The 19,251-nt window shown below is 41.6% G+C and overlaps 1 protein-coding gene across 1 annotated transcript in view; it reads left to right on the forward strand.

Annotated features, from left to right (window-relative positions):
• The window catches only part of NFATC3 (nuclear factor of activated T cells 3), a 934,632-nt gene that overhangs the window by 411,194 nt on the left and 504,187 nt on the right, over positions 1-19,251 (forward strand). The window lies entirely within an intron of this gene.

Consider the following 19,251-nt stretch of genomic DNA (forward strand, 5'->3'; position numbering starts at 1 on the left):
GAACTCCAGTTTTACTGTCTTATGTTACACTATAAAGGTACTTATTAAGGTAGAGGGCTCTTTACAGAAACTACAAAAAGTCATCCCTAATCTGGATGTACTGACTAAAATTGCGTTTGGTTAAGAGTAGTATCTTGACCATTTATTTCATAAAATGCTTGAAAATATTTTTTGTTGGAGCCTTTCTCGATATATTTGAGTCGATTGTTAAAGAATGTCTTACTTTCATTTAACTGCGCCTGTTCTAGGTCAGAAAAACATTGACCTATTGACTTGTAATATGTAATTGATTAGAAATACAACCATACATTCATGATTACGATGATTGTGGTATGAGATAGAGACCTTTTTATGTTCTAATTCAAATGAAAACATTAATTAAAACTACAATCAAACAGAAATATGTCTAGCGTATAAATGTACTAGGTTTGTACTTAGTATTTTTAATTTTAGTTGTTGAAAGGAATAACTTACTTTTTAAAACAAAGAAATTCTTTTAAATAACGGATAGACCAGATTTGGATATTTTTGAACACCCATCTAAGTAATAGCAGCACAAACGTTATACTGTCAGAGGTTTTGTTGCCCAATTTTTCTCTACTTCTTTGTGTTAAAGTTAGTGAGTCGACATAGCTTATATCAATTTTAATTGAGACAGAACATGCTGGTTTACCAGTATGTAGTCCTTGTCTTCTACTTTTGTGGGTTTTTGTTTGGCACGGTGCATGATTCTGATGGATAGCTGACGTTTAGGTCTGCTGGCAGATTGTTTACTCGTCATACAGTACCTGTTGCTTGGAAACTGTAAGCCTCTAAGATATTTGGCATCCTCTCCCCGTGAGCACATTTAATCAGCTTATTGTGGTCTCGAACCTACAGAGAAATAAAAAGAACTCCAAGTGAGGCATTTACTAGGTGACTGGTACGTTTTTAGGGCTTTAAATGGAAATGTACTTGTAAATTGTTATTCTGTTTTGTTTATAACAAAGGAAAGGTTTGAGAATTACTACATTGTAACTTTTTTGTATATGTTCTCAGACTTGCAAAAACATAATGGCGTGTTACACTTAGTTTGCTCATGTACAAAGAGCAGCAGTTGTGTCAGTCTAATCCCAATGAAATCATCGACTTTCCAAGTAATTAATAATTAGTTAAGATTTACTGGGTAATCAATCACTCAACAATAAAAAACATTGAAGGTATGTGAAAATCCATTATTTTACATGAAGGGGTCATTGCTGCTTTTTGAAAGAAATAAAAATGTGTTAATTCTGTTTCTAGATTGCCATATTGGAAATCCGTTGACTATATTAAAACGCTTAACTGTCCACTGTGAAATTTTGCAAAGCCCCTTAAGCATAATTCAAATGATAGTCATGTTTAAGATCCATTTATTTTGGTGTTCACATAGTGCAGAACATGTTTCCATGCAGATATTTTAGATTTAATTTGTTTATACCGAGTGCAATTGGGTTGTGAGTTCATAAACCTAGGACAGTTTTTTAGTAGTGTTATAAAACCTTTGAGTTGTTCAATGTCTTATGTGTAACCGTGTAACATGCGCTCTACAAATCTGTAAAATAAATAATAACCATATTTATTATATGGCTTGCATTTTCTCTTTGGGTAAGGGTAAAATTGGGGGAAGGTCATCAGTGAGGGGCAAAAGGTTTGTAGCGTGGTACTTAGTTTGAAGGACTGAATTATGTTTATCTATGACCCAGCCAACCTCACCAAGAACGCAGCAAAAAATTTCAAACATTGAATTCTCAAGGCTAGCCCAGAAACTCTAGTTTCTGATCCCTATTTCTGTACTAACCAGGGTAACAAGGTGATCGACCGTATATTCTATACTAGGAAACAAGCTTGCTTGCGCAAAGTGCTCTACTCTAAGTTGCGAATATCAGGTTCTAAAAAACTCCTCATGGTCTCAAGCTCACAACATCTCCCTCGCCCTTCCTCAAAGCCACCACCACTATCACCCTCTACAATAATGGGATCATTCTAATACAAGCCTCCAATGTCAACCTTGGTAAGTTGGCCTTGATCTACCCCACCCTTAAGAAACTGGTACACAGCAACTCCACTGACCCCTATACAGCCACCACCTCTCCGTTGGGATTATCTAGTTCCCTCCCCTCTTTCAATAGCGAGTCCCTCTCCCTCCCTGAATCCCTCCCCCTCTAGCAACTTCAGAACCTCCTCATCCTCGGTTTGTCATCGTCAACCCTCCAGATCACCACCTCAGTTATCTGACGATCTTGTGGTCTCACTCGCCCCATCGATTGTCAGCCCAACTCTGGATGACCCTCGTGATGGGAAACCATTTTATCTCAGTGATTAACCGTTAATGCCCTTCCCTCCTCCCCACTAACTTTGCCCCCAACCAGGCCTGTGTCTGGGCAACGTTCCCCTTTGGATTCTTTTCAAATCAACCCTCTGATCAACGACCTCCCCCCATCTGCGATGGTTCATACCTCACTTTCGAATTGTCCGCTAGTACTCTCCGTCCAACCACCTAACTATGAGCCTCCCTCCACCATAGTGGACCCCACAGTTCTTCTCCTTGGCCCGCTATCACCCTCAGTCTCTCCTGCACTCCCTTCCTCCTCTGACCATTACTCATTTTTAGCAGCACCCCTTGATGATATATCTCTACAACTGTTAAATCTCTCAGCTGAGTTACATGACGTGAAGACCCTCTCAAAAGATCTTCTCCACCACAAAGGGCAGTTTTTAGCCCCCACCATCTCAAAATCTTTTCCACTCCAAACTCGCCACCCTGCCCCAGATACCGTAAGCCTGGCCTCGCGGCTCCTGATCCTCAAGACCATCTCTCTTCCTGCTCCCCTTGGTCCAATGCTGGCCTGACCCCTCCGAGGCAAATACACTCCATCCTTCCCAACCCAAACAGAGACCCTTCCTGCAATCTGAGATGCAGCATTCCTGACAACCTCACTAGGGTGAATATCACTCAGACTTCTTGCCCCTCGAATCAGCTTCGCCTCAAGTGTATATTACTACATTGCAGATTAGCCAGTAAACACGCCTCTGATATCTTTGACCTCATCCAACACAACGATTTAAATATCATCTTCACTGAAACCTGGCTAAATCCTGCTTCCACTCCGATTTTAGACCTCCTAGTACCTCCCACTCACGATATAGTCAGACTTGACAGAAATCTGAAATTGGGTGCTGGTCTAGCTTGTATTTGTAGGAATACTCTCTCGATCTCTCAGGTGGAGTCCTCTCCCCCCTCCCCACTCCTCCTGAGAATATCTTTGTCTCAGCATCTCTAATAAGAACGTACCAATCTGTAAACTTGACACATTTTATCACCCACCGGGAGATAATCTCCCTTTCATTGAGCACTTAATGGATATTGTGATGTATTCCTATAGGTTCTGAATCGATCCCCCTATTCCTGACCCTATTCTGGTTAAACAAACCAACAAGTTAACTAGCAGTCAGCCCATGAGGCAGAAAACCCCCATGATGCAGATACCGTTATCTGACGCAGTCACACTACGGCACAGGAACGTGTTATCTGATTAGGTCATAACGCTTGCGATCTAATTAGACAAGCGATATTCCTCCAGCCCCTGATAAGGCATACGGAGTTCTCATAACAAATCAAACCTATGACAACCTGGGCAAAACCCTGCGGCCATTGTTTTGATTTCACCAAGAACTTCAGCAAAAGAATGTGCTAACGAGCAAGTCGTATGACATCCTTATTGACGTATCTATGTCCATCCTTACGTCAATCTCGGCACCTTAAAGGTATAAATATTACCGATATTGCCCTATGCAAACACACGCGGTGGTGACGAGACGGAGCAGCCATACTTGCCGAAGCGAAGAGCAGAGCAGACCCCGCTGGCGCAGCCCCGCCTTCCTGACGCGCTGAGAACGAGACGCGCTGCTTTCTCCTGCCGAGAAATCCAGCACCGGCGCTTCCTGGTAGCCCTCGCAGGCAGCCTGGAATATCGAGACCAGAGAGAGAGATACCATCCCTCATTCATCCTTAATTCCAGGTACAGAACTGAATAACCCCTCTCAGAGAATTCTTTAGTTATTCACTTGGCAAAAACAAACTTAACTTAAACTGTAACTTTCTATTCCCGCCCACGTATTAGGCTTAGGTCAGGTACACGGGGTAGGCGTATTTAGAAACACCAGTTGAGTACGTTTAGTCAAATGTATATGTGTATGTAATATATTTTATTCATTTTAAAACATCTTATGGCTTAGAAACCATATCAATGTTTTTACAGTATTATTTTATACTTCTGCTTTTAATGTATGCACTTTACTTAACTATAAGTATTGCAATAATATCGATCCATTTCTCTTGTATGAGAAAAGAGACTGATCAATAAATAACACCTTTTTATTGAACACGCCCGTCTCTTCCTTTTCTCTACATTCTGATGAGACTAAGAATGCACGTACTGACTGAGTAAAATAAATTGCCTTTTGTTCACACGACTCTCGAGATACACTCTTGATTAGGGGAGAGCAAAGTTGTCATGTTCTATGGTTGTCAGAAACTAAATCCCTTCTTGTCTAATCAGGGAAGTTAATTCCTTCCTGAACATTCGAGAAAGTTTCTAGTGAACTCTGAGCTAGCTGGCAAACCCAAAACTTTAAGTCTAATATCGTCAGTAGTAGACCTAGTTAACGTCTGGTCTAGGCCTTTACTATTGAAGGTATTATTCCAATGCGCAGAGCCTATTGGGATAATAGGAACTACACTACATGGCGCCCAACGTGTTTGGAAAGGGCGATAAAACTAACGTAAGACATTTAAAGTAACTCAGTCGTGCTTTCTCACTCAGACCCCTTTCTCCCATAATACTCCAAAGACGTCTGGAGTGGGTAAAAGGTTATATCCGCCAGACCTCGCAGGAGGGAACTCCTATGTATGGTTCTTGGTATAGTCAACGTTGAAGGATACACTGTTCCAAAATATTGTGCATCTAATCTTTGTTTCCATAAGAAACCTGATCTGCAAACAAAAGAAATAACCATCCTGTCGGTAAAATGGTAGACAGTGATGAAGAAAGAGAGGCAGTTAGATTAGCAACTGAACTCGCAGCAGCTGATGCTACCATGCAGGAAGCAGACCAGGATATAATACTCATCCCGGTCATTAAAAGGAAATCTATAACCATAAAACTTATAGAAAATGGACTGACACCTAGAGGTGGTACAGTCATATTCGTAATTGAGGCACACGAATATCGGCAGACAGAGGTATACTATTCATGGATACATTTTCCAGCAGCAAATCCTGTAACAAAGTACTTCCACTATTACAAAATAGAGGAACCTCCTGAAACGTACACTCCTTTCGAGGAGGTGGAAGTACCACTCAAATTTGTGTATGTGATGCGGACTTCAACAATTCAGCCAGCGATTAAACTCCCACAGCTGACCCCTCACCAGGGGAACACAAATAAAATTACACCACAGAACATCCAGTCCTGCCTAGGTAAAGTACCGGCTAAACGGGAACAAATACCATTCTGGCTAGCGCAGAAAATCACCCAAATAGAGGCGGTGTTTCCAGACACCACCCCGCTAGAAAAGCACAGGATTCTGACTATCTGTCTTCCAATGGGAATCGCACCACACATTGAGGACTGTGACACTTGGGGTACAGTCTTTGCTTCCATCTACACAAAAACGCACGGTGTTCCATCCATTTCGGTAATACCAGATGTGCTAAAACAAATTCAAGACGAATATGGTCCAGAACCCGCTTTAACTCTTGGTATGAAATTACTAAAAGACTTCAAGCAGGTCTCGGCTATATTATTAGCCAACATAAAGGGAGAAGCAGCAAACGTGGCGATCCGCCAGAGGTTAAAGGAAACAGATATAGCAGACCAACCAGCTGAAATTGCCAGAATCATAGAAAAATCCTATGAGGAACTAGGCAGAGATAGTTTAGGTGGAATACCAGTAAAACCACAACTGATTGAAAGTCCTGAAAAAACATTTTTTAATAATAATTCAACATCACAGAAAAAGAGCTGGGATGGAAACAAACAATCCAATCCCAAAGAAAAGAAATTCCAGTCCAGAGGAAGGTCTCCTAGGCGAAGAGAGAAATCTCCGAACCAAAGACACAGGTCACCCCAGAGTGACCCCTCTGGGAAAAGATATAACCTTAGAAATAGGGATAATATAAAAAAGCCTGATAGATATCAAGACATTGATACACGTCCCTCTCAATCTTTTCAGACTTCCTCGCAGAAATTATAAAGAAGAGGACGATCAGAACAAAGAGAAGAGCACGCCAAGTCCAAAGACAAGGAACCTGCTCAGCTAAAAAAGAAATTACAATTTCCAAAGAAGAAGGTAGCCAGCATTAAAATAGTTAACAATGCCGAGAATTCTGAGGACACAACTGAAAAACGGGGAATGGGCTCAGACAATGCTAGACAGCGCAGCAGAAGTGAGCATAGCTCGCAAAGTCCTTATGAATCATCTGGAGACAGTGGACACGAATGAATATCTTCAAGTGGAAACTGCAGACACCAGAGTTAGCAAACCTCACAAAATATACGAAATAACATTGCGTATAGAGGGGGATAAGACTAGAAAAATAAGGGGACTATTTTGGGATAATCTCTCCAAGGGCTATGATATCCTTCTAGCTGAAAAAGACTGGCCACCAGAGTTTGTCAGGGATTGCCCTCATGGCGAAGAAGTAATTATGCCTGCCTTCTCAAATCGTATCCAAATTCATAAAAAATACACACTTGCTAGAAAGTGGGCAGTGGCTCTAGCTCCTGCTTTATATAAAAATCACGTGGGATGGGATGAGGACTCTCCTCCTCACAAAATCCAGTTAAAATCACAACCTACTGCACAAAGGCAGTACCCAATTAAGCAAGAAGCTAAAAAACAGGTAAAAGAAATACTAGATCAGCGAGAATACCAGGGGGTGATTGAAACTTGCACCTCACAAATGAACAACCCTTTGTTTCCGGTCTCCAAACCAGACAATTCATATCGTCTAGTTTTGGATTACCGACACCTTAACACATGTTGCAAAACTTTTGCAGTGCAAAATTCGCATAGTGCTGCACTAATGAATAACATAGTGCGCAAAAAATACAAAACAACATTAGACATCTCTAATGGATTCTTTTGTCAAAACATAGCACCAGAGAGCAGATATTTGTCTGCGTTCTCAATAAATGGCACTCAAAAACAATTCTGTCGGTTAGCCCAGGGGTACAAGAACAGCCCGGGAGTATTCTCAGCGCGAGTAACAGAATTACTACAAATATATGATGATGAAGCATTATCTTATGTCGACGACATTTACTTAACAGATGATGACTTGGAGACTCACTTGAAGAGAGTGAACACCATAATACTTGGGTTCGCAGCAGAGGGTTACAAATTCAACTTTAAAAAATCCAGAATTGCCCATCTGACAGTCCTGTTCTTAGGATATGAATTATCAAGTATAGCCTGGCTGACAATTTTCTAGAAAAATGTGCCGTACTCCAAAGAACTAGAAGAATTGAAAAATCTAGAATATGAAAAAACATACCCTCTGCCAATCGACATTCTGCCTTTACGACATTACGCCTGTGTAATTTATACAGACGGACATGCTCAACCCCCCGTTTGGGGAGAACAGGCATACAACCCCACATGTGGGATTACAAAAGAAGTGTGGCGCGGAGGTAAACTAAAACCTCTATTAACAAAAACACACTCAGTAGAAACTAATTCAGAACAACAAACTGAAATACTAGCATTGAAAATGGCGCTAGATAATGCGGATCGCGAATTCCCGACACTTATAGTGTCAGATTCATATTACTGCGTCAAATCATATAACAAGGATTTGCAGACATGGATTCAAAACGGCTACAAAGATGACACAGATGCACCAATAAAGCAGAAACTGCTCTGGGAACAAATAGCTCTTTTACAAAAAGAGCTACCAAAGACTCACGTGACACACTCACTGAGTCATCAGCGTGATGGCGTTCACGTTGCAGGGAATTCATTGGCTGACACAGCCGCAGCGGCAGCCACTAAATCGGCTCCCGTAGTTCTAAAAAAGCGTACATTAAAATACATTGACGGTGAAACAGTGCTGGCAGTGAAAACGTCATCAAAAGGCGACTGCTCAGCGCTACCGATCAACTATCCACTCAATTATACATACATAATCGATGCAAACTCCGTCCCTTTTGCTCGAATCCCTGGAGTGGGGGATAGAGTGATTCCAAACATGGACAGGAGAAACTTGTTAATCGCAGACGCACATATGGGCGAGGGTCTCAGACACCTCAAACTAAAAGATTCTCTGGAAGAATTACAATCACGGTACTGGTGGCCAGGCATGAGCCTGCGTCACACCATGTTTGTAAAAAACTGCCCAAACTGCAACAGAGATCGCAGTGGGGAGAGAAACAGTTTAATACCTCGTCGTTTTACTCCAGAAAAATTCAAGAGTAAAAAGGAAGGCTTGCGATTAACATATACAGGCTAGTTTCCACTTATAATGTAGATCACCAGCACTCGGCTGACGTCTGGACTGTTATACAAAGATTTGCGAGTCTAAATGGCATATACGCTAAGAGCATGCTACGTTTGACCATTGTTTTCACTCTAGCCCTCCAGCCTGATGGGAAACATGGCCAAATGAGCATAGCACAGCGGGAATCTTCTCACTTCCTTCCTGAGGGATACGGGATGGTGTAAAGAAAAAACCAAGGCATAAAGCAATCTATAACGGCAAAGGTATTAGGTTCGGGAGCTGGGTGGGTCAAACATCTAATAAGTGTCCAACGTAGTCTAAATAACTTGCCAAGAAATTCTCTGAAGGGATTCAGTGCGTACGAATTATTATTTGGAACTAGGATGTTGATCTCTGACATTGATAGTCAGACTTCAGTGAAAGAAAAAAGCTTTGACATCAAAGACCGTTTGGCTATTTTGCAGGACTTAAACAAAACAAGAAAAGACCTGAGCAACATAAAGTTGAAACAACAGCCAACAACCACTGAAGAACCACCACCTGTCCCAGCAAGACCTGTCTGGATTCCAAAAGTCGGGGATCTAGTCAGGGAAAAGATCGCGGTAAAGAAGGAATTTGGGCCTTCTTACAGAAAAGCAGTTCCTGTCTTGTCTATCAACGGGACAAGATCAGTTGTACTACCGCCACTTGCTGGTAAAAAGGAGAACCGAGTTGTATCCATCGACCTGGTTAAACCACAATCATGTGGCCGATAACAAACAGTAGGCCAAGTGGACTCCCAATAAGTAGCCGAACACCAAGGTTTGCTACCAGTACAGAGGTCCTAACTAAGAGGCTCATCACATTCGAAACGCCTACAGAAGAACAACAAGGACTATGCAACAATGCAATAGAACTTAGACCTCTGAAAACCCAAATAAAAACTTTTAGCAGAGACACACCAATCTACAATGAAGTACCAAGCGAAAATGCAAGATACAGTAATCCTGAACCAATTGGAACAATTGACAGAACTGCATCCGGCTACTTCATAAACTTCGATGATTCCTCTGAAGGCTTCAGTGAATCAAAGACACAGCCATCATCAAAAACTTTTAAAGGCAAAGCTAAAGAACTTTTGAAACAACTAAAAGAAACATATCTGATTTCTCCATGGATCGAATTTTGGGTGGGTTTTGGTGCATTTATCCTCATACTTTGGCTCATCATGGTACTTACTTTGGGACGCTTCATTGAGGGAAAATATGCTAAAATGGACACAGCAAGTCAGAAAATCAACTTGATCCTCAAACCACACACATCTTCACACGTCGAGAAAAGAGAACTTTCTTCAGTCAACTTCACAGCCAATCCGATACCGGGTGGGGTAGCCTGGGACAACACTATGAAATTTATGGTCCGGTCGAAATCCTGAAATATCCACACCAAATTAAGATCTCATTGAGTGACTTTGCAAAACCAAGCTCATTTGCTGATGATTGGGACTTCGAAAGCATTAATAATATGATGTCTGACTTAGTAATGTCTGCTAAATTTACCAAACATGATTATTTGCAGGGTTCTACAAATTATGATAGTATGTACTGTTATAACCACTATGGTAACCATTTTTTACATAGATCTGCACAACCTAGAAATGTTTTAAATTATAATCAATGGGAACATTGTGCAACCCCTCCAAAAGGAAGCTCAAGAACCTTTTATGACAAATATTCATATTTTTCAGGTTTTAACACAAGTAATGCTGAAGCATTTTATTTCAAATTGTCAAACAAGACAGGAACTAAGACCATGATAACAAACACAAAATTGATATATTCAGACTCATTCTTTGAAAAAATGAATACTTTTGGTTTTGATTATTGGGACAAAAATGTTGAATTGAAAAGTGTTTGGGGTACAAAAGAATGGCAAGTGCAGGGTATAGAATCTTTGTTTAGAGCCTGCATGATCCCAGAACAAATGATATTTTTAAATGACACTGTTCAACAAACTACCTGTCTTGGCCTAGCCAAAATCAAAGACTTAAATAAACCGTCTATTCCAAAACCAACAATGTACAGCAATAGCTCTATAGATGAAGAGATAGACGTAAATTATGTATTAAACCAAAACAGAACACATCCAGATTGGAAACAGTGGTTGATCTGGCCCACAGATACTAATAACTGTCAAGACAGATTCCTGAACAAAACACAGGGGTTCAAAATGACCAGGCCAGACCCTAGATATCCTCAAAGACATCACCCGGGGATAATAACCACCTACAGTGTGGGCAAATTATGCCTTCAATGGCTACAAACTTCCACACTGACAGAAATTAAGCAACACCTAACTTTACTTACTGATGGTGCTGACTTGCGTGATTTCATTATGGGACCACGCAAACAGCGTCAAAAACGTTTCATAGCAGCCTCTGTATATGCAGCATACAATGAGGCCTGGAAGGTTACTCAAATTGAAACAGCAGAGAGAATACGGGAAATTGACCGTATTAATTTGGAAAAATCACTTTCTGTAGTGGACAATGGGTTAATGACTCTGTCCTCCAGAATTTTTTCTTTGGACAGCATTGTGTCTTCAGCAATCGACATATTATCGCAAGACTTACTGTTATTACAACACGGTCAGTCTCAATTGCGTTCTATTGTACAGCTTGGCTGGACGTTACAAAATCTACGTTCAGGCTATGTGCCTTGGCGTTTAATCAACACAACGTCACTATTCCAAATCTTTAACCTTCCTGATAGACAAATCAGTATGGCACAAAAGGGTGCTGATTATACAATCTTGAGCATTGAAAAACTCGAAAGATTACCAGTGACAATGTCAGAACGACCTGTCAGTGAATGGATAATACATGGGATAATAAATATTCCAATCTCAACCTTCAGGTTTCAATACTGCCAAAAATATATACAGGCTGGCATGTACGAGAAATTGGGAAAGGGGTACATTAAAACAACATGGAACCTGCCCTATTCACATGCATGTGTCAGTAATAAAGGACAGAAAGTGTTTCTTAGTGGCAATAATTGTGCGATGTCACTAAGCGGCACGCTTCTGTGTAACGGAATTAGTTTGCATGGAGCCTGTGAAGAACTCAAATAACCTTTCATGTCACCAACAAGGCGCACCTGCAACAGAGATTGAACCATTCTTTCAAAGACTCTATAATGGGAGTTACATTCTAATTGTAGATCGCAGATGTTGTAGTCTTATGCCCGGGACTCCTTATCTCGTAACTACGACTGCGAAGGTCAAGTGCTGTGGACACTCATTGTTCCCCAGCTCCTTTCCAGACAGGGAGGCAAGGGCATGGCCCAACTTGAAAATTACTTCTATTCGAATAGATACTTTAAGCAGAATGAAAACAGTGCTTCTTCAGACGCCTACAAGGCTCACGTCATCAAAAGAAACGTATGATCTACAAGTCGCAAGGACGACTGCAGAGATACATTCATTGTTATCAACTAATTCCCCCATACATTTCGCAGAAATCCTGAATGAAATCTTAAATATTTCTGATACCAATGGGGTCTCAAAGGTATTTAAGACAGTATTTTCGATGGCATTAACACCATTCAAAGCCATACTGGGTATTTTTCCAGATTTCGTCCATTCGATTTTTGGCGGACTTCCCCTGATCTTGGGACTAATTGCAGGAATCCTATTCTTAGTCCTTATTTTTCGTTATGGCAACCCATGTCACAGACCAAACTCTTGCGACAAGGGAAGAAACAATCCTAGCCATTGGATACCGGGACCGGATATCAAAAATCCTGGGACTCTCCCGGCTTAGAGACCTGAACATGACTTGGTTTCTATCATTTCGACCAATGTGGCAAAGATGTGTTTTACCTGTATTAAGGTGTCTGCTATGCGGAGAAGAATGCGTGTTAGACACCTGTCTAACGCTACAATCAGATGCGCCAATGGATGCAGAAACATTGTTGAGCCCGATCAAGGTTCACGCTTTGTGCTGCCCTCAAAGGCTACCAATCCTGATGACGGCATTCGTGGAAGCTTCACCACTACGATTAAGGGGTAGTGAAGTTCTAGATGAAAGCAGCATCGAACAGGTACGACCTTCTGTCAGCAATGCGAATCAGAATGTCAATGGAGACAATCATGCGCACGAATGCATGGTTACACCTTTTTCCGAGTTAGTGGAACTTTCCCAGGAAGCTGTTGACAGCTTTTTTGAAAGCCTAAATGATATGATGTTCTCACCAGAGCAGAAATAGAGACTTTTGAGCAAGCTCGCACACGGCGTTCCCTGAATTCGGCCTTCAACTTTAATAATAAAGTCACATGAACAATTTTACCTCCAGTTCACGTACAGCAATTTTTCAGCAGCCCCAAAATATTTTTGCATATTTTTCGGGACACTATCTTCTGCTTAAAGTAAGAACTATTCTTAGAGAACTAAGGTTTCTAAATTTTAGATAGCTTATAGACATTAGCTGCCCGCTGGTATGTTCATAAATATTTTATTGTGTGATGGAATGGTCTCGAACTTTTTTTCTGTATTAAGAGCCATTTCATGTGTAAATTCTCATATACCAAATAGCAATAATGTATACAAATGTGTGATTACTTTTGCATTATTCTACAGCTTGAGTGCATACAATACATATGATTGCAATTCTTCCGTATATTTGAAAAATTTCAAAATGCATTTATGTATTTTGGGGTGGTAAGGTATACACTATACTCTATAGTATGTTTTACTATGCATAGATTAGTAATTATGTCCATAGTTAGCGTGGAGTGGGTGTGATGTATTCCTATAGGTTCTGAATCGATCCCCCTATTCCTGACCCTATTCTGGTTAAACAAACCAACAAGTTAACTAGCAGTCAGCCCATGAGGCAGAAAACCCCCATGATGCAGATACCGTTATCTGACGCAGTCACACTACGGCACAGGAACGTGTTATCTGATTAGGTCATAACGCTTGCGATCTAATTAGACAAGCGATATTCCTCCAGCCCCTGATAAGGCATACGGAGTTCTCATAACAAATCAAACCTATGACAACCTGGGCAAAACCCTGCGGCCATTGTTTTGATTTCACCAAGAACTTCAGCAAAAGAATGTGCTAACGAGCAAGTCGTATGACATCCTTATTGACGTATCTATGTCCATCCTTACGTCAATCTCGGCACCTTAAAGGTATAAATATTACCGATATTGCCCTATGCAAACACACGCGGTGGTGACGAGACGGAGCAGCCATACTTGCCGAAGCGAAGAGCAGAGCAGACCCCGCTGGCGCAGCCCCGCCTTCCTGACGCGCTGAGAACGAGACGCGCTGCTTTCTCCTGCCGAGAAATCCAGCACCGGCGCTTCCGGGTAGCCCTCGCAGGCAGCCTGGAATATCGAGACCAGAGAGAGATACCATCCCTCATTCATCCTTAATTCCAGGTACAGAACTGAATAACCCCTCGCAGAGAATTCTTTAGTTATTCACTTGGCAAAAACAAACTTAACTTAAACTGTAACTTTCTATTCCCGCCCACGTATTAGGCTTAGGTCAGGTACACGGGGTAGGCGTATTTAGAAACACCAGTTGAGTACGTTTAGTCAAATGTGTATGTAATATATTTTATTCATTTTAAAACATCTTATGGCTTAGAAACCATATCAATGTTTTTACAGTATTATTTTATACTTCTGCTTTTAATGTATGCACTTTACTTAACTATAAGTATTGCAATAATATCGATCCATTTCTCTTGTATGAGAAAAGAGACTGATCAATAAATAACACCTTTTTATTGAACACGCCCGTCTCTTCCTTTTCTCTACATTCTGATGAGACTAAGAATGCACGTACTGACTGAGTAAAATAAATTGCCTTTTGTTCACACGACTCTCGAGATACACTCTTGATTAGGGGAGAGCAAAGTTGTCATGTTCTATGGTTGTCAGAAACTAAATCCCTTCTTGTCTAATCAGGGAAGTTAATTCCTTCCTGAACATTCGAGAAAGTTTCTAGTGAACTCTGAGCTAGCTGGCAAACCCAAAACTTTAAGTCTAATATCGTCAGTAGTAGACCTAGTTAACGTCTGGTCTAGGCCTTTACTATTGAAGGTATTATTCCAATGCGCAGAGCCTATTGGGATAATAGGAACTACACTACAATATCATCTCTAGCAATGTTGACTCTGCAGTATCACAAATCTTACTAGGGGACTTCAACCTGCATTGGACACAGTGACCCAGTGGTTTCCTCCCTCAAATCATTTCTAAATGATCATGATCGGTCACAACACTGTGATCAATCTACTCACACGAAAGGGGAAATCTTTGATCTCATCATCTCCAAGGAACAGACCATCTCCTTAGAATCCATAACTCTTTGTGATTGGTCTGACCATCACAGCATCCTATTCTATATTAACAGGGAGTTGATATTGAAAAAGGCTCTACCGCTTAAATCAAAGATTTTGAAAAGAGATCTCAGATCAATAAACCATGACAAACTAGCTACTCAATGTAAATCCGTCCTTTCTTTCCTCCCAAGCTGATCTGGTTGAGGTTCAATCTCTCACGGACCGCTACAATTAGAGCATCGCCAAGATCATGGACGACATTGCTCCAATCAAGCTTAAAAATACCTCATCAAAAATCTCCAAACCGTGGTACTACGAAAACTTAAATTCTGAACGTCGCAATCTTAGAGCAGCTGAAATATCCTGACGTTCCAATCCGTCTTCGGACCAACTAACACTTCTGAGAGATGTCAGAGGCCTTTACAACAAACAGATCAAGAAAGCTAAGGTTGACTACTTCAGATTACAACTAGATCAAGCGGCAAATCGCCCCAAGAAACTCTTTGAACTGGACAAACAGCAATCTGTTACCGCGCCAAGCCTCTCTGATTCGATTGACAACCGACCCTCCTGCGAGGAATTTGACACTTTCTTCACCGAGAAATCACGACTCATCTCCATTGACCTCGCCTCTAAGAAGACACTTTTGCCCCCTTCTTTAGCTGCCTCGCTCCCCGACTTGCCTGAAAAGCGGATCCCGACCGTCGCTGACGCTATGAACAATGCTTCATGGGGCTCCTTCGCCTCTTTTAGTGAAAAAGACATTGAAAATATTCTCAAGACTATCAACTCGTCTAACTACTTTGGGGACCCGCTGCCTCCGGCCATCTTCAAAGAGATCAAGAGCGCTCTCATCCCCACCTGGACCAAGATTGTAAACGCCCCTTATCTCAAGGCTTGATCCCCGATTGACTAAAAGCAGCTCAGGTTTCAACTATTCTAAAAAAAAACTCAATGCCGACAAATCGGATCTTAATAACTTCCGTCCCATATCCACCCTAGTGAAACTTCTCGAAAAATATGTCCAATCCCAGCTCTGTGCTCACATTGAGAATTACCAACTCTTAGACCATCATCAATCTGTTTTCTGAAGGGGTCACAGCACTGAATCGGCCCTCATACACATTTTTGATGACAACCTGAAAATGCTTGACAAAAACTAATCCTACCTCTTGATCCTCCTTGACCTCTCCTCTGCATTTGGTACGGTCTCTCATGACATTCTCCTATCCATCCTACAAAACAGAATGGGTTTCTCGGATCTGGTGCTCCGCTGGTTCTCATCCTTCCTTCTCCACAGATCCAAAGATTCAAGACAAACCACTCTCTCGCTCTCAGCCCTCTCCAGTACTTATGGGGGTCCCCAAAGGATCAGCCCTTTCTCCTATCCTCTTCAACCTTTTCTTGGAACCTCTTACTAACCTACTTAACTCTGAGTTAAGTAAGTTAACTCTTCCACATGTATGCAGACGACACACAACTCTATTTGAAAATGTAATCCCCGGACAACAACATCTCACTAAATTCTATCCTCACGTCGACCCAAAATTGGTTAACGGAGAACCATCTCCTGCTCAACGCTTCCAAAACGGAATTCTTGCTCCTCTCCCTGCGGAACCACACCCCCAAGATCGATCTCTGGTTGCCTCCCCTCACGAGTCTCAACTGCACTCCGATCATCATAGACTCAGCCAAATCGCTTGGAGTCACAGTGGACAAGCACCTGAGTATGAAAGCTCATAGCAGCGTTTGTAAGGGACATAACCCCCTGATGAGGACACTCAGAATGATCAAACCCTTCTTGCCACAAAAGGATTTCAAGCAGGTGGTACAAGCACTTGTCTCATCAAGGTTGGACTATGGCAGTGCAATTCTCTATGGCCTTCGTAAATACGCATTGGCTCCACTTAGGGCCTCGCTGAACTCTGCAGCAAGAATGATTACAGGCTCCAAACTAAATGAGCACATCTCCCCAGTCCTTAAATCTCTCAACTGGCTACCCTTTGAAGCACGAATCCAGCTAAAGATTGCAATCTTGACGCACAAAGCCCTGCACTACAATACTCCCACTTAATTAGCGCAAAAACTTGAATTATCTTGCGGGGTGAGGGCTTCCAGAAGCTCCTCTACTCTCCTCTTGAAACCTATCATCCTTAGCAAAAAGAGAACTAGTCACTGAGCCTTCTCTGGTGCTGCCCCTAAAATATGGAACTCTCTTCCTCCGGATGTACGCAGACTCGCGTCGACGACGGCTTTCAAACTGGAAGCCAATAGATTCTTAATGAGCAAATTTCTACCATAAGGGGTTGTGGTACTCATAAGGTGGCTATCTCTTGGTTCCTAGCTCCATAGTACAACTAACAGTCACGGACCATATAGTCTGCTTAATATTGTACCTTTTAGTGTACCATTGCTTACTGTTTATTATTTTTTTTTCTTCATTCTTTCCACAATTGCTGTGTATATTTCATTTTGTCCTCTCCACCAACTTATTGTAAAGCGCTCTGATATCCTTCTGGATCTTGTTCACGCTATATAAAACGTTATAAATAAATAAACAGAATGAGGTTTTGTTGTTGGGTTTTCCTAGGTTCTCCCTCACCCCAGGCCCAAATACATGCAGCTGTTCATTATTGACCATACCCTGCCTATCTGTCCTTAGCTGCCTATGTGTGTATGTGTATATATATGTGTGTGTGTGTGTGTATATGTATATATATATATATATATATATATATATATATATATATATATATATATATATATAGTAGGTTGACTCACAAGCGGGACTGTTTTTATCAAGACATTGTGAGAATCTTCAAAGGGAGGAGGACTTTTGCCATCCCTACAAATTCCAAAGTTTTCTCACATAAATGTTTTAGATTTGCTTCTGATTTAAGGAACCCAGATTTAGTGTTAATAAACCAATTTTTCTTTCTATGGAATGAGGATAGCCAAGTAAGAGAGGTCTCCATTCAGTATGTAGAGAGGTGACCTCGGTTAAACAGGGGAAGAGAATACAATGGTTTAAAATAGTACCTATAGATTTTCCGGCAAAGTTCTGTTGTTGTGCCTTAGACCTCGCAACATGTCTAGATGTTGACTTGTTGTGTGAGGATAGTCTTAGAACTTTTGTTAGTATAGCTGAGAAAGTGTGTGACTTTTTGGCTGGGCCATCCTTTACATCTGGCACGCCACCCATTAGATGGTTTGATTCTTGCTTCAGAGCTCATAGAGACTTGATGATGGTGTTCAAACCTCACAGAGGGACAATTTGTTGATTGCCTGCTGCTCAAAATATAAACATGAAGTTAAAAAGCAGAAAGGTCCCCTGAGAGGTAGCAAGGCATCCACTACTCCAGGCTAGCTTCCAAAGCAAAGGTGGTCTATTTTTGGAGATCGTTCATTGTCCTTTATTTTCCTAATCTTACAGAGGGGTCATTTTCTGCCATAATTCTCCTGAAATTTGGGTGAGACATTTCATGGAGCTCTAACCACATTACATGGGATGTAAACCTTTACAGTGTGTCAAACTCAAACCTAGTCTTTTATTTATTTATTTATTTGCGGGTTTATAACGCGCTTGAATCCACTCCCGAAGGAGTATCTCTGCGCACCAGGAACAACAGTAGAAAAAGGAGGGAGAGTCCATCATTCAATGCAAGGATCAAATTGAGTAATTTAGATCAGGTTAGTCATGAAACAGAAAGGTTTTCAGTTTTTTTCTAAAGATCAGATGGTCTGAGCACTGCCTCAACAGAAAAGGGAGATTGTTCCATTGTGCAGGGCCGACCACTGACAGAGCTTTACCACCCTGCCTAGCCCTTCTAATCATGGGTACTCGCAAGAACAACTGATTACTGGACCTTAAGCAACGAGTGGGGACATAAGGGACAAATTTCTCCGCCAAGTAAGAGGGTCCTAGACCATGTAGTCCCTTGTGTACTACACAACAGATCTTGAACTTCACTCTTTGGCGCACAGACAGCCAGTGGAGCTTTTCCAAAAGAGGTTTGGAGGAGGATCTAGGTGGAGCATTAAGGACCAATCTGGCTGCGGTGTTTTGCACCACTTGAAGCCTGTCCAGTACTTCTTCATTGGCTGATGCTAATAATCCGTTACAATAGTCGAGCCGACTAAGCACCAGAGCCTGGACCAAAGTTTTCCTGGTGGAATCCGGAAGTAGTGGGAATACCTTGCGGAGGAGCCCTAGCACATGGAAACAGGAACCTGCTATATTATTTCCATGTTGTTTTAGAGATAGCTCCTGGTCTAAGCGAACCCCAAGGTTTTTCACCACTTGCTTTGGTTCAGGAGCCGGACACAAATCTAACGGCCACCAATCTGGAGCCCATAGCATTTTAGCCTCACCAAAAAGCATGACTTCTG

The sequence above is a fragment of the Lissotriton helveticus genome, chromosome 12 (genome assembly GCF_964261635.1).
Source record: "Lissotriton helveticus chromosome 12, aLisHel1.1, whole genome shotgun sequence".
Classification (NCBI taxonomy): domain Eukaryota; kingdom Metazoa; phylum Chordata; class Amphibia; order Caudata; family Salamandridae; genus Lissotriton; species Lissotriton helveticus.